This window comes from Lathamus discolor, chromosome 6 (genome assembly GCF_037157495.1).
Source record: "Lathamus discolor isolate bLatDis1 chromosome 6, bLatDis1.hap1, whole genome shotgun sequence".
Taxonomy (NCBI): Eukaryota; Metazoa; Chordata; class Aves; order Psittaciformes; family Psittacidae; genus Lathamus; species Lathamus discolor.
This window is the reverse complement of record NC_088889.1, coordinates 2,378,126-2,401,714: the sequence shown is the minus strand read 5'-3', so window position 1 is coordinate 2,401,714 and position 23,589 is coordinate 2,378,126. Positions and strand designations below refer to the sequence as shown.

At 45.8% G+C, this 23,589-nt stretch overlaps 1 pseudogene; it reads left to right on the top strand.

Annotated features, from left to right (window-relative positions):
* The first annotated feature begins 7,332 nt into the window (after positions 1 to 7,332).
* Positions 7,333 to 8,137, top strand: LOC136016907 (olfactory receptor 5A1-like; annotated as a pseudogene).
* Positions 8,138 to 23,589: the final 15,452 nt, after the last annotated feature.

Here is a 23,589-nt window from a genome sequence, read left to right as displayed (position 1 = left end):
CCCTTCAGGTACTGGAGGGCTGCTATGAGGTCTCCACGCAGCCTTCTCTTCTCCAGGCTGAACAGCCCCAACTTCCTCAGCCTGTCTTCATACGGGAGGTGCTCCAGTCCCCTGATCATCCTCGTGGCCTCCTCTGGACTTGTTCCAACAGTTCCATGTCCTTTTTATGTTCAGGACACCTCACTTCTTCCTCATTCCGCCCCCCCCAAATCCGGTGAAGGAGGTGCTTGCGTATAGTTAAAGTTGCAGTAATGTATCTGCCTTCTTACATGTGTTTCTCCTCTTGATCTTTCGAGGGTGGACTAAAATGAGAACTAATATCCCTCACTAAGGTGAAATTGGCGTCCAATCTGTTGACCTGATCGATGAGGTGCCAGGTATCTGCTGCCTGTGCTTCTGCTCTGCAGGTGCGTGCTGTGAAGACAGAGAAGGGCAGGAGGTTGGAGTCGATGGATGGTGACTTTCTCTAGGGGCTGGGGAAGGAAAGCTCTTTCAGAGGATGTAGTAACATGTATTTCTCTGACAAGAAAATAAACCCAAACCCAAGGCTAATAAGCAAATGTCAGGCCAGGTACACTGCTGCTGTGCTGCTGTCAGGGGTCAGGGGCTGCTCTGCCAAATGCTGGCAGGTGTGAGCATTGCATTTCTGTCCCAGCCAGCCCTCAAGCCATGGGGCCCAGCCCAGCTGAGCAAAGCTGCTGTTGCCTGGGCAGGGGCTGCAGGGGCTGAGAGCTTGGATCTCACAGGGGAAGGAATAGAACTGAAAGCTCCTAGAAGCATCAGACAAGTGATGAAGGAAGCTGCATCTTTCTGGCCCAGGGAAGTTTCTTCTCGCAGTGGGAGGAAGCTGTTGAGGTGGGGAAGGGGAAGCTCAATTTGGTGCTGAAGCTTGAGCCCTGGGTTGGTGCCGTGGCTTCCTGGTGCCCTGCAGCACGGGCTGGCCACAGGCAGAGCGACCATGAGGAGGAACTGCTGCCTTGAGGCCTGCCACAGTGACCAGGGAGCAGTGACCCGGTGTCACCCGTGGGGCTGCCTGGGGTGGTCAAACATGCAAGTCTGGCTGTGAAAACCTCCCCGTGCCAGGGGGTTCTGACTTGTGTTGGTGCAGGTGCCTGAGCACATTCTGATCTGACAGGGGCTGATGTCTGCTGGTGGAAATGAGCCACTTCTCCACGTTGTCAACTTGGGGCATGTGTGAGCGCCCCAGGCTGAGGCTGGGGCAGGAAGCGGGGAGGACACAATGTACATACCTGAAGGAACTCACTTGGTGTGAGAACAGCTTAGAAAAATGGAAGGCTAAAACTTCACCATTGCTCTAATGACACTAATCTCTTACAGAGTTTGGGTTTGTGCTTAATGTCTGCCATCTGTAGCAATGGCCCCGTCCTGAAGTGGGACAGCCCTCCAGGTGCTGGGCATATGGGATTTCTATTTTAAATGCCCATGAATTCAGGCAGAATGAGGCCCTGCTCACCTCTTTGCCACTTCTTTTAAGCCTCTCATCTGTCTAGAAATACGTAACGGGGTCGGTATTGCTGTAGACATGAGTTCCCTGCTTCTTCACAGCAGCAGTGTTACAGCCTGATGTACTTCCGCTGGGAGTCAACCTTAAATTAGTTACACACTGCACTCTTCCACAGAGATTTTGTTCTTTATCTAGCATTAAATAGACCTTCAGTAGCCATTAAATAGCAGAAACTGTCTCGACTCAGGAGCCTGCAGGGAAATGCTGGTGTGCTCTTTATGGGGGCTGTAGTCCAAAGGTAAGACAACCCAATAGGAAGATCAAATGCTTGAGACCTGTTGCTCTGTCTTTGTTCTGTACAGGGGGAAGGTAAATAAGTAGGTTCTCTATGAGCCAGATTCCAGCTTTACCATCAGACCGGGTTCTGGAAAAGAACCTTCTCCACGAAGGAAAAGCTTGAACAGGGCACTGCTGTAAACCTGTAAACCTGCAAAGCTGTGCTGACTGTAGAAACCTGGGTTGAGCGACAAACGGGAAAAGGTCACTAACAAACAGCTGCCCGAAGGAGGAAGAGCCCAGAAACCTGCTGAGCACAGGCAGTGCTTGTTTGAGGCTTCACATCTACTGATGCCAACATCTGCCGGCCTTCAGCAAACTGCTGCAGCCCCACATGTGCCAGAGGAACAGACAAGGTAGCACCAATTGCAGGCAGTGCAGGGACATTAAGTGACATTTATCCTGCTCTGCTGTTAACACTGTTGTAGGTTTTCCCTGTGACTGAGTCCAGGAGAAATATTTGCCCTGCAAATATGACTGAACACCTGAAAAATAACCAGGTTCTGTCGGGTATTACTGCAAAGTAAGACACTGATTTCAAGCTAATATTCAGATGGGAGGATTTAAATAAATACATTTCAATTGAAGGCTACAGTCGCACATGAAAAATCAACAAGCGCTTACTGTGTATTAGCCTGATACCAAATCAAACTCATTTCCCCAATCATAAAAGTTTATGCTACACCTGCACCAAAAAGAGCTGCAAAACCCCAGCTTTTTGCAATTTAGCACACAGAGAAACACAGCAGGTGCCTCAGGATGATGGGAAGACCACATGCTTTGCTCCAGTGTACAAAGCAGTCGTGCAGGCATGTGTTAACATGTCTTAGAGGCCTTCTTCTTTAAACGTATTTAATATGTTCTAACCAAAGAGCTGCTGCTTTAGACCATCTACAAACTGCAGGAATCCAGAGGAAGAAAAAAGCCACAGCAACCTTATTTCACCAGTAGCAAAGTTAAGAAGCACCCAAGGAGGTCACCTGGGAAGACTATTACGAGAACAGTAAAGAGTTTCTTGGTCCTTTGGAAGAGTATTCCCCATTCCCACCCAGTAAGTATGTGCCATGATGTTCATTTCGTATAGAAAGAAGTTTGATCCTGTGCCTTTTCACTTTGCTGGATAATAAGCTTGGTTTAAATAACACACTTCTTTAAACAGATGGAACACTAAAATACTGAGTGGTTTGGTCACTGCTGACGTGGTAAAAAGGGGCATCTCGCCCAGAAGCTGCTGAATCCCAGACAGGCACTTCCAAAAGACATTCACAGAAGGGCACTGCACTCCTGTGACATCAGGTTCCCAGTTAAGTACTACCTTTTCTTTAAGGGCTCCCCAACCACAACCCTACATCTGCAGGTAGTCAGTAGCTGTGACCCAGCTCTAGAACCAGGTCATGCTTGAAGATTCTAGATGAACATAAGTTTTTAATCAAGGGCCCTGTAGATGCGAGAGCAGCAGGCAAGAAGGAAACCCAAAGACGAGCCCTGACATGGGGAGGTGATCAATACTGAAGATGAAAAGCAGCAACCTCCATTCCATGCCAATCCATTCCCTCCCATCCCATGCCATTCCATTCCCTACACCCACCCCGACCTGAATAACAATGGCACTGCTATTCCCCTGCAATGCCAGGGTTTTCAGCTCCAAAACCACTTTCAAGGACACAAAACACAAAGCTTACAGTGCAAAAAAAGGTTTTATTTTAGGATTCCGTTTGATTTTAGTTTGGTTTCTTATCTTTTGCCTTACGTTATCTTCTTTTTACCGAATTTTCCATGATGTCATGGGGTCTTGTTTTGGCTTGGTTTCAGAGCCGAGGCTCACAAGCATCAAGCCCTTCAAGCACAGGCTGCTGTGCAGAAGCCAGAGCCCCCGGGGACATGGAGCCGAGGGAAGAGCAGAAGTGGCTCCCTCTGCGAGCTTGAGCAGCGGGCAAGAAGCGAGCCCAAAGGGGAGCCCTGTCAAGGGGCTGTGCTCAGTGCTACAGAGGACAAGCAGCAACGTCCAGGGGCTACCCCGGGAGTCGTGAGAGCTTCCTCCCCCAGCATGGGGGCATGAGGGGCCACCTGCGTGGAGCATGTGAAATAGGAGCACTGGTATTGTTTCCTAAAGAAGGCAAACTGTTGTTTGGAAAGATGAAGTCACGTCAATATTTTTATGGGTATTATTCTTTTTATATACATGAACATTATAATGCTAGCTGCTTTATTAAGGCTCTCATTGGTTCAATAGGTGTACCCAGCCTTTTTGCATTTTATGCCAGTCTTTCTTTTCAGAAGCCGCAACTTCGGAAAAAGAGTTGTGGCAATTAATACTACCGAGAAAACATGGCTGTCCAGGTTCCCAGACTATAAATAAACAAGCCATTGAGTAGGAAGTGATGTCCCTTGTCAGTATGATATGTTTGTGTCCAGGTTCATAAATATTTGCTGAACAGCATAAGGAATTCAATCTGAAGCAGCTTGCTCACGTGTGTTCCTTCTGGCATTGTGATTATCATGTTTATTTACTACTGCTTTGTTTTGTTTTGTTTTTTTCATTGTAACTATAATATTCCCCTATGAATCAAAATGGTTACATACTATTTTCTGTGCAGAAAAATAATAAAGCATCAAGAAAAGATTTTCACAACACTGCTAAGGACAGAAGTCATGAAAGCAAAAATGTGAGTATTTTTCATCCCTGCAGAAAAATGTTGGGCTCTTCTTCTAACCAGAGACTGATACATGACAACTTAATTCAATCACTATAACTTTAGACAAACAGTATTGTCATCAAAAGGTGCTGACCTAGAATGCCCATTGCTTTTTGTTGTCTATTTTATCTGTGAGTGAAGTATCAACACCAGTCATCTACAGGCTTGGTTCTTCATCTGACCCTATTGTTCATCTTCACCCTATTGTTGCTGGGTCCTCTAAGAAGCAGTACACCTTACTCCAAAACAACCGTCCTAAATAGCTTAATTGAGTACCACCCAGAAATCCCCACTTCTCAGTGTTGACTGCAGAGCCCAAGTTATTCTCTGCACCAGGACAAAAGGGTGTCACAGAATCATGGAATGGTTTGGGTTGGGAAAGACCTGAAAGCCCAACCCCCTGCCATGGGCAGGGGTGCCTCACACTAGGCCAAGTCACCCAAGATTCTGTCCAACCTGGTGCCTGTTGACTTCACCCTGATAATCCCCGTGTTGATCACCCAGATCCATATCTTGAGAAGCACAGAGCTGAAGGATGCTCTGGGGAAGACTCCTAGGAAGAGTTCTTGTTTTCTCCCACATTCACACTAGTAAAAGCATATAATCAGCTCGTTGTAAAGAGCATTGGATGTTGTGCAGCTACAGAGATGGAAACAGTGAGCACGTAACATGGAGAGCTATGAAAGCTCTGAAATTGTCTTTCTGGGTGCAGGGTGTAACTGAGGGCATCTCTGGGGGATGCACAACCGTGCAGCAGCACTCCACTGGGTGCAAAGGCCACACTGGGTATCTGCTTCAGGGACCTGCTCCTTAAGGAAACACAGAATGAAGCAGTGGATAAATATCCCCAACCACACACCACAGGCAATGCTGGGACAGGAGAGGACGAACCTGCTTGCTCTGCCCTGGGAGATGAGGTGGTGTGGGGCTCTCACACAGAGATCTTCATCCTGCTTTTGTTCTTGTGGTCTCTAAACTTGTGATCCCATGTTGGACCCTCATGGTGGTGACATGCTCTAGCTCACGGCTCCATGGGACACATGGGATCTTGCTGGACAAGACCATGAGTGAGTGTTCCTGGGCAAAAAGGGTCAACAAAGGGATACAGCATCACAGTAGCCAAGAAGGTAAATCTTCAAGGGGAGTCATCTTTCTTTTCTTTGTCTCCTCATCTCTCTGCCCATCCCTTGTGGTACCTGATGACAAACATTAGAATGAACATATGAGGCCAGACAAGAAAATCATCAGGACCCTTGAGAGCATCCAGCACAAGAGGCAATTGAGAGAGTCCTGCAAACCTGACTGGAGCATAGAGGAAGCTGCAAGGAAGCAGCAGGGCACAGCTCATCTTCTGGTCTTCCTATGGAAGAGTCTATCGCTTCTATTAGCTATGGAAGATCTGAAGTAATTCATTTTTAGGCTGGCAATGTCAGGTGAGATGAATTCCAGCTTCTGTGCCTGTACTCAGCTGTGCAAACACACTAGCAATGAATAACCGCTGCTTTCAATAATGTGCCTAAACCCAGAGGATCTAACATACACACACTTGTAAGTAAGGCTTTTAGGTGCAATCCAACCCTTCAGTGCTTGCACATGCAAAAAGGAAAGCTCAATGAGACAATGCTTTTACTGGTGGGACCAATGACAATGAATCTAATCAAACTGTGTTGGGCTGTAGCAGATGGTGACTCTAACATGCATTTGTCTTCAGCCTCTATCTCCAGTTTTTCCATGTGAAATTCAAATTGAGGAGTCTTAATGTATGAGCAATTTAATGTGGCACCAAGATTGAGATTTCCCATTCATAGAAGTCAGGGAACGCAAGGAAGTGTTCAAGGCCAAGTTGGATGGGGCTTGGAGCAACCTACTCTAATAGAAGGTGTCCCTGCCTTGGACATGGGGTTGGAACTGGATGAGCTTTAGGGTCCTTTCCAAAGCGTTACATGCTTTTATGATAAAATAGCACAACCAAAATCAGCACAGCAGCTCTTCTCAATACAAAATTTACTCTGCTTTTCTCTTTTGTGTGTGCAGCTGTGTTTTGGTACAGAGAACAATGGCAGCACCATGGAAGCCTTTCTCTTAGCCCATGATCAAGACCCCACACTGCAGCTATGAAACAGCCACTTTGATCCATGTCTCCAGAATGGTTTGGGATGAAGGGACCTTTAAAGCTCATTCAGTTTTAGCACCCTGCCACGGGAAGGGACCCCTTCCACTGGAGCAGCTTGCTCCAAGCCCCTGTGTCCAACCTGGCCTTGAGCCCTGCCAGGGATGGGGCAGCCACAGGTTCTCTGGGCACCCTGTGCCAGCACCTCAGCACCCTCACAGGGAAGAGCTTCTGCCTAAGAGCTCATCTCAGTCTCCCCTCAGGCAGGTTCAAGCCATTCCCCTTGGCCTGTCCCTACAGGTCCTTGTCCAAAGCCCCTTTCCACCTTTCTTGTAGCCCATTTAGACACTAGTCAGATATCATGGTGCTTTTGGTATGTTTAAGGAGCCTTGGAGAAGAAGAGAGGGTAAAACTCCCAAGGAAAGATTGACCCAGCCACTGTCCCTGAAATAGTGATATTCACTTTAAAATGTGAAGAATATTTCTACAAAGAAATATTCTGCTAATGGAGAACGGAACTTCACTGAGGCTTCTGGTCCTGACACTCATTTAGTGGGGTAAGATTTTTATTCTCATCTTTAATCCTGTAAAGATTTAGTTGTTTTATTCTGAACCTCCATGTTATCAGGGACAGAAACCTGTAATTCACACTTTCATGAGGGTGAGCATCTTAACTTAGTGCCTAACTTACACAGAGTTGAGTGAGTTTGGTTTAGTACAGCTCAATGGTCTCCGTCCCAGGTCACCCACAGCTCCACACATCCATGTACCTCTTCCTGGGCAGCCTCTCCATTGTTAACATCTGCTTCTCCTCTGTGGTAGTCCCCCCGGACTTTGGTCAACTTTGTGTTGGAGAAGAAGACCATTTCCTTTGCTGGCTGTGTGAGTCAAGCTTTCTTCTACATTGTGTTTGTGACAACTGAGTGTTTCCTGCTGGCTGTCATGGCCTATGACCAGTACGTGGCCATCTGCAACCCCCTGCTCTACTTGTCTGTCATGACTCGGAGGTTATGTGTGGGGCTGGTGGCAGGGTGCTACATTGGGGGTGTCCTGAACTCCATCATTCAGATGACCTTCATCATCAGGCTGCCCTTCTGCAGCTCCAATATCATCAACCACTTCTTCTGTGATGTTCCTCCTCTCCTGGCTCTGTCCTGTGCCAGCACGTACATCAAGGAGATGATCCTCTTCTCCTTGGCTGGTGTCATTGAGCTCAGCACCATCTCTGCCATTCTGGTCTCCTACGTCTTCATCTTCTTTGCCATCCTGAGGATCCATTCTGCTGAGGGCAGGCAAAAAGCTTGCTCCACCTGCGTCTCCCACCTGATCATGGTGACCGTGTTGCACGGAACAACCATCTTCATGTATTTACGCCCTAGCTCTAGTTACTCCCTGAACACTGACAAAGTTGTCTCTGTCTTCTACACGGTGGTGATCCCCATGCTCAACCCCCTCATCTGAGGCTTGAGGAACAAAGAGATGAAAGATGCTCTGAGGAGAACAGCAGAAAGAATCACAGTCAGGCTTTGAAAACCCTGATCCAGGGATGTGGGTAACATGAGGATTTGTCCCAGAGGCTGTGGAGCCTCCACCCATGGGCATGTTCAGAAGTTGCCTGAATGAGACCATGAGCAACCTGATGTGACCATGAAGTCAGCAGGACATAGTTGTTGTTCAGAAAGGACATCTAGGAGGTCTCTGTTCCTATGACTCGCAAATTATACACATAAACACATATGTATGTGTGTATATATATAAAAACACAATATTAAATGCATCCTAAACTACGTATTTATATATAACACAATATATTCTTGTGTTAAATGTGAACACCAACACACACGATACTGATTTTCCTTGCCTCAGTTTTGTTGGGGTTTCAGTGATTTATGGACTGAGTGGGGGAGGCAGCTCCTATGAAAAGCTTTTCCCAGAAAGGATGGAATCCCACGATCTAAACGGATTAACTGATGTTTTAATGCAGTTATGGAGCAGTGGGATATTGTGTGTGAGCCAGGTGAGTGAAATGGAAACTCTTCAACAGGTCTGTGTTTGGAACCAGGCTGCTGAGTTAAATCACAGTCAAAATGGGCTTTGCCACCTCTTTTCAGGCAGCTGTAGAACTTCAGCCTTTCATTTTTCCTCCTCAAGTTCTGCCTTTCTCAAGTCCTTTAAGTGAAGCTCTAAGGAGTTTTCTAATTTATACCCTCAGCGGTTTGTTAAAAACAAAGGCAAGAATGTTATCAGTGGAGTTGGCTGCAGGAGAGTTGCACTTTGGTTTGAGGCAATGGGGATTAAAGAAACCCAAAGCAAACATGGAAATGCACAAACACCCTGAAACAACAGGAACATTGAAGGGAATGAAAAAAACCCAACCAAAAGTCTTTCTTTTCTATGCAAGAAGTAATTCCTGGCACAAATTGCAGCTCCCCCATATCCTGGTTGCTATAAAATCGCGATGCTACCAGGGGGGACAGTACCACAGGGTTTCCCCACGCCCCCAAAACTTCCCTATTTCTTTAGCAGCTCATCACTCAAAGGTGAGAGATGTCCCTGATCCAATTGTGTTAACAAGCTCCTCCGGGAGGGGATTGGGAGACGATGGGCTGACAGGAAGGAGAAGGCTTGGCTAGGTCCTGGATGGGGATTTTCCACCTGTGGTCACTTGAGCTGTGGCATCACCAGTGGGAAAAACACTCTTTAATACAGGGGAAAATAACCCAAACAGGGATGTGACCCTGGCCAGCACTAAGTCTTTATTCTTTATTTATACTTTATTCTTATTCTTTATTCTTACTCTTTACTAAAGTTACCATCCTGAAGCTGACTCTTACTGTTGCCAGCAGGACATGACAGTAGCCACATATGCCTGCTCTTTAGATGCCCATTTCCCCTTCAAAACTGCATTTCATCTACTTCTGAACAAAATCCATTCCTTTTCCTATGTGACTTTTGTTCCTTCTTCGTACCATTGCTCTCTGTGGTCACCTCCAAGAGGTGCAAAATGATCATAGGAGTCCCTCTAGGTATCAAAAGGCAGAAGATTTGAAATGACTAGAAAATCATGGATCAAGATTTCCTATACATCACCACCACCTACTGGACATTGCTGGGAATAGCCACTCCTTTTTATTTAAGATAAAACCACCTTTTTCTTACTCGCTGGGAAGCCTTGCGTAGCCAAGTGGCTTGTTCTTGCCCAGGAAGCTGAGAAATAATAGGTAAATAAACTAAAGCCATCATGTTTCCTCTACACTAGGCTGACAGTTTATTTTCTGACCCTGTTAAAGCAATGTCAGATGGTTTAACTGCTTCAAAGTCCCCTCACATTTAGAAATGACGCTTTAAACCCCACTTTTCCTAATGCAATTCCTGGCTGAGGCTTCAGGTTGTATGAAATGTAGATTATTGTAGATTCATAGAGTGGTTTGGGTTGGAAAGGACCTTGGTTCCAACCTCCTGCCATGGTCAGGGACACTACACACTAGACCAGGTCACCCAAGACTCTGTCCAACCTGGCCTTGAACACTGCCAGGGATGGGGCAGCCACAGCTTCTCTGGGCACCCTGTGCCAGCGCCTCAGCACCCTCACAGGGAAGAGCTTCTGCTTTACATCCAACCTGAACTGCCCCTGTTTCAGTATGAACCCATCACCCTTTGTCCTATCACTCCAGTCCCTGATGAAGAGTCCCTCTCCAGCATCCTTGTAGCCCCCTTCAGACACTCGGAGCTGCTCTGAGGTCTCCACGCAGCTTCTCTTCTCCTGGCTGAACAGCTCCCATGTTCTCAGCCTGGCTCCATACAGGAGGTGCTGCAGCCCCTGATCATCCTCGTGGCCTCCTCTGGACTTGATCCATATCCTTCTGATGTTGAGGATAGCAAATTCACTCTGCCTTTTAAATGGTTTTCTCTTAAATAGTCTGGGCTATCCATACACACTTTGAAGTGCTAATTCATGGTGTTTTAAATGATTCCCTTCTCCGTCAGTTGTTTCCTATAGATCCACAGATCCCTCTCAGAAAGTATCCCCATTGCACATCTTTACTCCTGACAAAGCCATCCCAGATTTTATAATGAAAGCAGATGAAAACACAACAGATCTCAAAACAGGTAAAGTCTCAATCTTTATCCCATGTAGGTGAAGGATTTAATTCCTTGTTGTTAATGTATGTAAATGACACCCATCACCACCTAAATAATCCCAGGCAAGCAGCTGGGATTATTTAGGCGCTCTCTGATGCTGAATTAAATGGGTGAGGATGCCTATACAGTAACCAAGTTCCTGGATTACTGGTGGATCTATCCTGGTAACCGGCATGGGGTACGAAACCCACCTTTTGTTACGGAACATTGAGTGCTAGGCAGGAAAAACAGGGTCATTCTCTACTAGGGCTTTTGGGGAGTGACGAGGTGACTTCCGTCCTTCTCTGGAAGGCCCTGCAGCCCCCTCTCATCTTTGGGAGTGCAGTAATGGAAGCATTTCTGATTGAAAAGTAAATGCAGCTGAACCAAAATGAAAAGGAAGTTGTGCTTTTGTACTTTCATTCTAAGTAGCAGCATAAACTGAGATAAAGGAAAGCTGGGTTTCTCCTCCACTGAGGGAGGGACACTTCTAAGAGTCTTTCCCAAGAGGTAATCTTGTTTTTGAATACAGATACAACACACTACATACCAATATGTACTAAACCACCTTTGGGGATTTCTGAAGGCTGTATAAAACTCTTAAAGGCAGCAATTTTGGGCTGGTATTGTTCAAATAACACCTTCTGGTGCGGTTAATTTAAAACCTGTTGGGTGTTTCCTGGCCTGGCTCTTGGGAGCCCTTTGGGCTGACCCTTGCCTGGTCTTTTTTGCTGTTTAATATTTTCATCAATGACCTGGATGAGGGAACTGAGTGCACCCTCAGCAAGTTTGCTGATGACACAAAACTGGGAGGAGTGGCTGACACACCAGAGGACTGTGCTGCCATTCAGCGAGACCTGGACAGGCTGGAGAGTTGGGCGGGGAGAAACTTGATGAAATTTAACAAGGGCAAGTGTAGAGTCTTGCATCTGGGGAAGAACAACCCCATGTACCAGTACAGGTTGGGGGTTGACCTGCTGGAAAGTAGTGAACGGGAAAGGGACCTGGGGGTCCTGGTGGATAGGAGGATGACCATGAGCCAGCAATGTGCTCTTGTGGCCAAGAAGGCAAATGGCATCTTAGGGTGCATTAGAAAGGGGGTGGTTAGTAGGTCAAGAGAGGTTCTCCTCCCCCTCTACTCAGCCTTGGTGAGGCCGCATCTGGAATATTGCGTCCAGTTCTGGGCCCCTCTGTTCAAGAAGGACAGGGAATTGCTTGAAGGAGTCCAGCGCAGAGCCACAAAGATGATTAAGGGAGTGGAACATCTCCCTTATGAGGAGAGGCTGAGGGAGCTGGGTCTCTTTAGCTTGGAGAAGAGGAGACTGAGGGGTGACCTCATCAATGTTTACAAATATGTGAAGGGTAGGTGTCAGGATGATGGAGCTAGGCTTTTTTCAGTGATATCCAGTGATAGGACAAGGGGCAATGGGTGTAAACTGGAGCATAGGAAGTTCCACGTTAACATCAGGAAGAACTTCTTTACTGTAAGAGTGACAGAGCACTGGAACAGGTTGCCCAGGGGGGTTGTGGAGTCTCCTACACTGGAGATATTCAAGGCCCGCCTGGACAAGTTCCTGTGTGATGTACTGTAGGTTACCCTGCTCTTGCAGGGGGGTTGGACTAGATGATATTTTGAGGTCCCTTCCAACCCTTGGGATTCTGTGATTCTGTGATTCTGACAGCTCCCTGGCGGTTAATGTGTAATCCCCTGACTTGTTTTACACCTGGCTCTGTGAATACCACAAAGGACAACGCTCTGGAAGGATGGGTAGATGCTGCGTGGGAGAAGACAGAGCAGCATTACCCTTCTAGCTGCAGCCTGGAGAAGCTGTGAGTATTAAAACCCATTTCAAGTGGATCTGAGAGCAAAGAGGAGGAAATCCCTGAAATGAAAACCCTGCTTTGTCCTGTGGCATTCACAGGATCCACAGGCCTTGTAGCAAACCTTACCTCCTCTGTTTTATTTCAGGGCAGCAGAAACCATCACCTTGAGGAATCAGAGGGATGCTGGTGGTGTGAGCATGGCGCTTTTTTGCTTCATAATTTAAACAATCCTTTTCTTCACTCATTTGATAGTTTGTGCTGTAAGACTCTCAGAAGAGCAGCTAGATAAACTGTGTTATAGCTCTAAAGAGCTGGCACCTTCCACTTGTTCCTATACTGAGATCTTGAGGATAACATCCACTACGATGGCTTTGGACTGCCAGAGTGGAGATTGAGATGAGCTCTTAGGCAGAAGCTCTTCCCTGTAAGCGTGCTGAGGCGCTGGCACAGGGTGCCCAGAGAAGCTGCGGCTGCCCCATCCCTGGCAGTGTTCAAGGCCAGGTTGGACACAGGGGCTTGGAGCAAGCTGCTCCAGTGGAAGGGGTCCCTGAATGATGGACATTGGAACCAGATGAGCTTTAAGGTCTCTTCCAACACAAATCACTCTGGGATACTATGCTTCTGTGAGATCAAGCTAACTGCTACCTAACCGGGAGGTTGTGCTGCAAGGTTTTGCTCGGCTGTAGGGTCTCAACAGCAGCTGGATGTTCTCCTATCCATAATGTCAAGAGTTACATCTTGGATAACACTAGCAACAGTCTGCTTGGTGAGTCCTAGGGCAGCTTGTTGAAAGCTTGGCCACAAAGCGAGATCTTACCAAATCGGAGTAGGAAAGCCACAAATGGAGGTCCTTTCCCCAGGAAGACAGGGACAAATATTCAGTTAACTCTTCAGCAGAGTGTGGACCCATAGCCTGCATGGGTAATATCTAAACAAGGGCAGCAAGGTATGGGTTTTTAGTTTATCTCCATTCCAGTGAGCGTGCTCAAGCTGCAGGGAGATTTGATTGCTGGGAGGAAGCTCTCGTGTATACCACAAGCTGCAGCCTTAGAAACGTCCCAGGCTTCATATCTGCACCTTGGATCACTTCATACCAAGCAGTTGGTTTGTCAAGCAAGAAAAAGTGAGGGTGAGCCTTTGTTAATTGTGAGCTTCAGGTCAGTTCTCCACTGGCAGGAGATGTGTGTGTCTGGGCAGGTGGATGCTGCCTCACGGGGAGGATTGAGCCCCAGACCCAAAGAGTTTGATTTTCATTACTTGGGTCACATCTTCTAGCTCTGTGGTGATGTCTCAGGAGCTGCTTTGCCTTTGGCATCTCTATATGAGCAGTGAAAAGCAACTCTAAAGCCCCATTAATAACACTGGGATATCACACGCTTTGCTCACAGGACATCTGAAATGAGGAGTCTGGCTCTGGAGGTGGACCTCATCCCTTCAGCAAAGGGTCATCAAATAATGATGACTCTTAAGTATGGCTCTGCTTGTCAGATACCAGGCAGCGCGCACTCCTGCTTTGCTCTCTGGTGTAACTCTGTCAAGTGATGGCTGCTGTTAGGCAGGAAAAATCAATGAGGATTTATTCTACCTGTCGTAAGCTGTGATTTTAGGAGCTGCTGATTTCTGCCAGGGATAATTTATCTTTGATCAAGCCTGAATGTATCTTTTGTCTCCAAGTTAGGCATCGTGTCTAAAGCAAAGTGAGGAGAGAAATCCTGGCTCTGCACCATCCTACCTTAAGGAAAGCAAGCCACATTTGCCCTCAAAGAGCTCCTCCTGGGACACAGAGAACAGCCATTTATTTCTCATGTACTCACACTGGACTGGCAGCACCCAAAAGATAAGAAATAATTCCCTTTTCCCAGCAGTTACTCGGGAATTCAAGGACTTCCATGTGTCAATGGCTTGAGAGGAACTATGAGGAACCCTGCAGTTTATTCATTCTGGTGTTGCCCTCCCTCCTTGCCTTAAAATATCTACTTGCTTCCAAGTGTGTTGGTGGTGGTTGTGGTGTTCAGGCAAGACTGGCCTTGGGAACTTGGTGTTTTCCTCTCCCAAAGAGAATTCACCTTATATTGACATATATATACGTATGTGTGTGTGTATATATGTATATATGCACACTTTCTGTTGACTTAAAGTGGTGTAACCGATTGATAGACAAAACCTGACATTCTTAACATTATTGAGGGATTTGGGCCTATTCAGCATTTCAATTTAAAGACATAAAGCAGGCAAACTGCTTATAGGGTCACTATGGTTGAAGATAACTATACGTCCCCCTCTGAGTTTATTCTCCTGGGCTTCACAAAGAGGGAAGACCTGCGGGTGATGTGCTTTGTCTTATTCCTTGCCATCTATGTGGTTACCTTCATAGGAAACCTGGGAGTAATTGCATTAATCAGAATGGATTCCTGCCTACACACCCCCATGTACTTCTTCCTCAGCCACTTGTCTCTCCTGGATGTCTGCTACTCCTCCACCATCATCCCTCAAGCCTTGCTGAATGTTCTAGTGGAGAAGAAGGTGATTTCCTTCATCAGGTACACCTTCAAGGATGGTAGGATATTGTACCTTCAAGGATGGTTGGATATAGCACCTTCAAGAAGGATGGTTCGATATTGCACCTTGAAGAGGATGGTTGGATATGGCACCTTCAAGGATGGGTGGATATAGCACCTTCAAAAAGCAGGGACTAAATATACCTGGAAGCATGACACCTGGAACACATGCTTCTCCTTAAACCAAGGCTACATACTGTGCTGGGATGGACAGGACTTTCTCTGGCTGCAGTCTAAGACCTGACATTGACTGTGATTAGAAAGAAAGTTGTTGTCCAAAGAGATTGTTACTTAAATATTACTTGAAATTAATATCTTTTCTTATTTAAATGTTATTAAACATAACAATAAACTATATTTCAGGCTTCAGAGAGCAAAAGGGAGAAGACAGGTGGTGGCTTTGCCCTGCGGGCATCAAACCAACTGGTACCTGAGCTCATGTTTTATATTAGCAAATGTTTTCTGGTGTTATTTCTGGTTTTAAGGAAATATTAACTGATATTTGCAGGTATTTCAAGTCCAGACCACAAGTTGGGTCACGTGAAATGACACAGGGGAGACTGAGATGAGCTCTTAGGCAGAAGCTCTTCCCTGGGAGGGTGCTGAGGCACTGGCACAGGGTGCCCAGAGAAGCTGTGGCTGCCCCATCCCTGGCAGTGCTCAAGGCCAGGTTGGACACAGGGGCTTGGAGCAAGCTGCTCCAGTGGAAGGGGTCCCTGCCCATGGCAGGGGTTGGACCTGGAGGAGCTTTAAGCTCCCTTCCAACACAAACCAGGCTGGGATTCTGTGAAATAAAGCTGTGACAGTCTGTTGGTCAACAAAGCCCTTGTGGGAAATGGGGACAAGTCATATCTGAGCCTCTGCTCTGCTGTGAATTTCAGTAGGGGTGCAAAGAGCCTGAGTGCTGGTGAGAGGGAGGATTTGGGGTCCTTCTCCACCCTGAGCAGCCAAGGTGCTGCTGACCTGCATCCCTGATGAAGCTGGTGGAGCAAGTGCAGTACCCAGCTGTCTGCATCTGGGACCTCAAACTGCATTATTCACCCTGCACAAGTGCACCCAGGTATTCTTAGTGGCTCTTTTGGTCTTCATGTAGTTCTTTTAAATAACTTTTGTGTTACACATTTCTCTTCTTTCCAATATTTGATTGAGGGTTATTTCTCCCACTGTTATATTGATTTTCCCACTTCACAAACTTTGGGTTTCACCCAGTACCCAATGGGGAAGAAAAACATTCCAAACCAGTCAGAAATCCTTTTCTACTTTTGTCCAGTGCATCTCCTGAACAGTCAGTCTGGTGCCTTCCAGCAGAAAACAAGGTTTACATTGAAAACATCTAAAGCCACCTGTATACTTCTTCCTTCCCCACACTTTCATAGTTCCGTTTTCTCCCCTGTTTGCCCCATCATTTGTGTTTTCTAAATGTCTGGGACAAGATTATCATTCAATATTTCTCCCAAGGGTTTTATAATGTCTCCTCATCTAGGAGAAGCGTTCAGGACACGCTGGCACTCACGATTCTTCAGAGGAAGACTGGGAAATCTGACTTCATCCTAAGGTGCATGCCCCCTTCCAGTTGGGGGCTAGAGTCTTATAAGTATTTTCTCCACATAACCAGTACCATCCTTTGCCTTTAGGAACGGGCCACCACTGAACTTCGATACGATCTATATTAATAGTGTGATTGCAACTTGAATTGTGTCCTACATCTGTGGCATTTAAACAAGCATCATCTCCTACCCTGGTTCCTGGTGTAATACATCTTTGTGCATAGGTGTAATATTTATCACCTGGATTAGGATTAACTATTCCAAATTTTAACCTTTCCTTCGAATACAGATTGCTAGTGTTCACCCACAAATTTGTCCACGAGACAGTGTTAGGAATTGGAACTCCAACTAATGGAAGATCCAGGTTTTCTCCTGATTTAGGCAACTGTGCACACACCCAACAGTCACTACGACTGAAAACCTTAGTGACATTCTGCACTAATTTCAGGTATAAGTTCTGGTCCCAAGCTTGTGCACCAGTTATCATATGAGTCCCAATTATGTGATTTCATACGCAAGGGTCCTGAAGGTTTGATCTGCCATGTCTTCTCTGGCTCTGGTGCTTTCTTTATTCTTGAGTAATGTATCCAAGCAGGTTGTTCCTTTATCTTCACTGCTGTAAAGGTGGTCAGTAATCTCTGATACGGTCCGCTCCACTTCTCCTGTAGAGGATCTCTGGAAAAATTCTTAACATAAACCCAGTCTCCAGATCTGAAAGGGTGAATCGGATAATCCAAACCTCTCGCTCTTGTCCCTACTATTCTCTTATTTATCTCCTCCAACTGTTTTCCCAGATCGATCAGGAACTGTGAGAGACAGCCTTCCCCCACTTCCTGAAGACTTTCTCCTTTGAACTGGGACTGATATGGTCTTCCATACAAAATCTCAAATGGGCTAACCTCTTCTTTCGACTAGGGTTTAGTTCGAATTCTTAATAGAGCCAGTAGTAACGCTTGGTACCAATATAAATTTGTTTCCTGACATATTTTACTAATCTGTTGTTTAATCAGATGGTTCATCTTTTCTACTTGCCCACTGGCCTGAGGCCTGTATGGAACATGGAGCTGCCAATCAATTTCTAGTTTTTTGCTAATTTCTTGTAACAACTTTGCACTGAAGTGTGAACCTCGATCTGAAGAAATTGTCTCTGGTACTCCAAAACGAGGTATGATCTCGTTAAATAATGTTTTAATCACTTGTCTTGCATTATTTATCTTACAAGGGAATGCTTCTGGCCAGCCTGAAAAAGTATCCCTTAACACCAACAAATACCGAGAAACTCCTTTTCTTGGTAATTCAGAAAAATCTGTTTGCCATTGCTGTCCCAGATAACGTCCTCTCACAATTGTCCCAATTTGATTTCTATTTTCAGTCTTAGAATTATTCTTAAGACATAGCTGACATTGTTTTGTCACTAATTGAACTATAGTACAGAGATTTCTTCCTACAATTTGTTTGTTTAAGTATTTATACAAAGAGTTACTACCACAATGAGTTTTATTATGTTCCTCCTGAACTAACTTCCAGAGTTGGTTATAGGGGATTACAGTTCTCCCATCAGGTATCTGAACCCCACCCTCTTGATTTTCCTGTCCTTTTAGATCTTGAATCAATTTTCTATCCTCTTTTGAATACCTAGGTTTAGATTTCTCAATTGTTAGTTTGCCATCAGGGATTAAGGACATGATTTGAGATTGTTCAGCTGCTCCTTTGGCTTCAGAATCGGCCAAATTATTTCCAATTTCCTGATCAGAGTCACCTTGATGTCCTTTACAGTACATAATTGCTACTTCTTCAGGTAGCTGAACAGCTTCTAGTAATTGTAGAATTTCTGTAGCATGTTTAATCTGTTTCCCTTGTGTGTTCAAAAGTCCTTGCTCTTTCCAGATAGCACCATGTGCATGGACCACACCAAATGTGTATTTAGAATCAGACCAAATATTTATCCTTTTATCTTCAGCCAATTCCAGGGATCTCGTTAATGCTATTATTTCTGCCTTCTGGGCAGAGGTGTTTGCTGGTAAAGGTTTAGCTTCCATTACCTGTGAAGTGGTGGTAACAGCATATCCTGCCTTTCATTCATCTGCTTTCATTCATGAAGCTACTACCTCAGTAAACCAAGAATCAGCATCTTCCAGAGGTTTTTCTTTCAAGTCTGGTTGGCTCGAATACACAGTCTCTATGGCGGCGAAGCTGTTGTGTGTTAGTAGTTCTGTCAGTTGTTCGTGCAAAAAGGATGCCGGATTCACAACATTAGTGACCACAATTTCTGTATCATCCCGTTCCACAAGGGTGGCCTGGTATTTTAAAAAACGTGAAGGAGATAACCAGTGGGCTCCTTTCTGTTCCAGGACTACTGATACCACACGGGACACTAGCACAGTGATCTTCTGTCCCAAGGTGAATTTGCGAGCATCTTCAATATTCATGACAACCGCTGCCACAGCCCTTAGGCATCCGGGCCATCCTTTGCTCGCTTCAGCCAGCTGTTTTGAAAAATACGCCACTGCCCTTCTGTATGGTCCTAGTTTCTGAGCAAGGACCCCCAGAGCTATTATCTGTTCTTCATAGGAATATAGCCTAAAGGATTTAGTTACATCTGGAAGTCACGGAGTTGCAGCTCTCATTAGCTCTGTTTTTAAATTTTTAAAAGCCCCTCTGCTGTATCAGTCCATTTTAAAGAGGGAGGGTTTCCTTTCACCAGTTCATATAGTGGTCTTACCAGAACACCATAATCATGGATCCAAAGTCTGCACCATCTGGTCAATCCCAGGAACGTCTGGAGCTCCTTGGTGGTTGACGGTCATGGAGTCTGACAAATGGCTTCTTTTCTAGCAGCTCCAAGACAGAATCTGTCTGTCCTCCTTCTATTTCATATCCTGGGTAGGAAAGTCAGGTTTGGATTAGTTGGGCCTTTCATTTGGCTACCCAATAACCATTCAGTCCCAGAAAATTTAATAATTCCACTGTCCACTTCATACATTCTTCCTTTGTTTCTGTAGCAATTAATAGCTCATCCACATATTGTAACAGAGTCCCGTCTGAGTAGGTGGCTTCCATGATTCTAGTTCTCATGCTAGCTGATTTCCAAAAATTGCTGGACTGTTTTAAACCCTTTAGGTAATGCTGTCCAAGTAAACTGAGTTTCGCTTCCTGTGTCAGGATTTTCCCATTCAAAAGCAAATAACTTTGGCTTTCTTTGGCCAGTGGTAAGCAAAAGAAAGCGTCCTTTAAATCCAGTACAGCAAACCATTTCTGATTATTATACAATTTAGTCAATAAGTCATACGAATTAGCTACTACTGGACGAATATCCTCTGCTGTTTTGTTGATTGCCCTGAGATCTTGAACCAATCTGCAACTTTTCCCATTATATTCCTTTACTGTCCAGATAGGAGTGTTATAATCCAATTCACATTCAATTAATAATCTATATTTTAAAATTTATCAGTGATTGTTCATTCCCTTTGATCTTCTAATTTTAAGGGATATTGTTTTATTCTAATTGAGCAAGCCCCCCCCCCCCCTCCCTTTTTTATTTACACTTTTAGAGGCAAAGCATTTTTCGCCTTACCTGGAATTTCAGATGCCCATACTCCTAGATAAACCTGATTAAGGTTTTCTTCTATTTCAGGGAGGTCCTCCTGTTTGCTTTTCTGCTGAATTAAACTCAAAACTGCAATTAATTGATTGTTTTTAACTCTAAATTCCATTTTGCCTTCTTTAAATGTTGCTTCTTGCCCTAATAAAGATTTTAGAGAATTTGGCATGCATAAAAATTTATGCATTCCTGTTTGTTTTCCCAATTTGTATTTTAAAGGTCCTCTCTTCTTTTTTTTTTTTTTTTTTTCCTGGGGGCCAGTAACTCCCACATCTGTAGCGAATTCTTTTCTCTCTGATTTAACACCAAATAAGTTGCTCCTGTAACCACTAAAATTCCACTTTATTTCCTGTAATCCCTAGTTTTAATGTAACCAGTGGATCTGATAGGGTAGATTCCCCAGGTCCCCCCCGTCAGTCCAGTTCCAACTCAGCCACCGGAGCCAGCCCATGGCACTGCCCCCCTCCCACCTCCCCCCAGGGCAGTCTCACTTCCAACGTCCCAACTCCCCATAGCGCGCACCCCGATCCGCTTCCACAGGAGAGCCCACTCCCCCACCTCCGCCCGACATCCCTCCTCCCAGGCTCAGACACAGGAGCTGCTCGAGCTCCCCTCCTTTCCCCCTTGGTTTTCCCTTTTCTTTTTCTCGCAGTTGCTCACCCTGCTCTGCAGGGGCTGCAGGTGCCCGCCTCTGCAACAGCGCTTCTGCTTTAACCCTTTCTTAACTCTGAATGGGAATCTGCCGCTTTTTGCCAGTGACAGCAATCTCTTCCTCCTTATCAACATCAGATAGGACAGGTGCAGAGGGTGCTCCTCTCAGAGGTACCTGTGACACATAATTTTCCTAACTATCTTCCTGATTACTGTTTTTTAACTTCAAACATCTTTCCCCATATCACAGGCTGAACAGCATCTCTCCATCTTAACTTTCAGTTTTTCCCTGTCCTTTTCCAAAGCCAAAATTAAGGGATCTGGGGGAGCTATATTAATTCTGCATTCAGTCTCTCACTCCACGTGGTTTCTTAAAGTGAAAAACGTATCTGCATACATTACTTCATCCCATTTTCCCTGCCACCTCAAAACAACACTAATTGTAACAATGTATTATAGTTCACAGTTCCATTTTCAGGCCATTTTTTCCTGATCTTCCAAAATATACAAAGGCCACCAACGGTTACAATATTTTACCAATGTTTTCTTATTTACCGAGCCCCCAGGAGACCCTCCAAGTTACTTCCAGTGTGCCAAAATCCACCCTAAAAGACTCTTTTTCAAGATCTCTTCACTCTGCTGATTTTCCATTATCAGTCTCACATTCACACACACACACACGGGATCCCAGAGACACACTGCACACAGTTACAACACTGGAGACAGAGACTAAAATTCTATCAAACAAACAACAGTTAATAACACAGCTACAACATCCTGTCACCAATGCCAAAGCACACGACCAAAATCCTTAATGTAACAAGCCACAAAATAAATCAAATACCAACAAGATCCAAAACCATTTCCACAAGACACCCCCTGTGTCTTGAAGGACCCAAACCACAAGAAGCCCCCTGCTTCTTGTGGGTGTATACCGAACGGACACTAGCAGCCAGGTATACGCCTTTACTTATGAGATTTCCTATCTTGATTTACGGATGGCTTCCAAACCTTGCGTACACTTACCAAACCAACCCAATTACCAATTTAGTCTTTATGCAAGATGCCCCCTGCACCTTACAGACCATACAAAAGAAAAGAATACCTTTTATGAGAGGGTCCTTGTCTGCTCCTGCAGTGATCCGAATGAGTCGAGGGGTCCCTCCGGGAAAAATTCCCGAGGGCCCTAGGGAGCCCTGTCCTCAGCGGGTCCTGCAGCCGAGCAGAGAGGGTCCCACCTGGGTCGCCAGATTGATTCGGAGAAAACTCCAGGAACAAACTTGCCAACAAAGTTTTCAAGCTGGCCAGCAGGTATTCTTTATTGCGGCGCCGGGAGACACGGGGGATAGCTCCTCCTAACGTGTGTCCCTCTGTTGCTACACAAGCCATCCTTATATAGTCCCTGGGCATACATACATTACATTATTCTCCAGAAAGTTCCCCGCATGCGTACAGAATTGTGGTGGTGGTCTCTGAGGGTCGTTTACTTCTTCCAACAAACGTCATCACTTCCGGCAGCCTTTGGAGCATGTGCAGTACATGCTCATACCAGTTTAATTGGTTCGTTAGCACAGGAGACATAATAATCCTCCTGTCCTACTTATCAGTTAGTTTAACTGTAGCCCATCCTGGACACCTGCCATTCCCAGATACTCCTTATCCCTGTGTCCTGTTCTGCTAGACTGTTTTTCTTAAAACTGTGTCAACTATAAAGATTTATCTTGTACAAGAATGCTCAGTGTGTTCTCTAGATGAATTCTGTTTTTTTTTTTCCATGTACCATTTTGTAATTTTGTGCCCCCCTTGTCTCAGTTGGAAAGGAACTTCAGATCATCCAGCTCCAACCCCTGCCACAGGCAGGGACACCTTCCACTGGAGCAATAAGAGAGAAACTTTTTTCCATAAACCTGGCTGTGCCTAAAGGGGCTAAAAGGAAGCAGGAGAGGGGCATTGTAGAAGGGCCTGTAGGGACAGGCCAAGGGGAATGGCTTGAACCTGCCAGAGGAGAGACTGAGATGAGCTCTTAGGTAGAAGCTCTTCCCTGGGAGGGTGCTGAGGCGCTGGCACAGGGTGCCCAGAGAAGCTGTGGCTGCCCCATCCCTGGCAGTGCTCAAGGCCAGGTTGGACACAGGGGCTTGGAGCAAGCTGCTCCAGTGGAAGGGGTCCCTGCCCGTGGCAGGGGCTGGAGCTGGGTGAGCTTTAAGGTCCCTTCCAACACAAACCTCTCTGGGATTCTGTGATGGGCTTGGGAGCATCCATCAGAGCCACCAGCGACAGGGGCAATCCTAAAGCATCCCTTCAGAAGGGCCCTTTTCCCCTGCTGCTGCCCACTTCACCCCTTTACCACACTCATCTGTTCCTTCACGTCTCCTTCCTTCCACTTCCGGGCACCTCTCCCTCAGGCTCTCCTTTGTCTCTTGTGTTTCCAGCATGATGGGTAGAAGAAGGTGAATGTCATCATCAAGGAGAGCTCAGGGACTGGGGCTGCCTTAATCCCCACTGAGGTTGAGAACCAAACTCCCCAGGAAGCCATCTCCAGGCAGAGGAAGGACAGGAGAGTGACCATGAGTAACCAGTACGGATGTACCAAGGCTAAGTCATGCCTGACCAGCCTGAGTGCCTTGGGTGATGTGAGCATTGATGTTTGCTTGGACAGGAAGTAGTGGCCAGCATTTACCT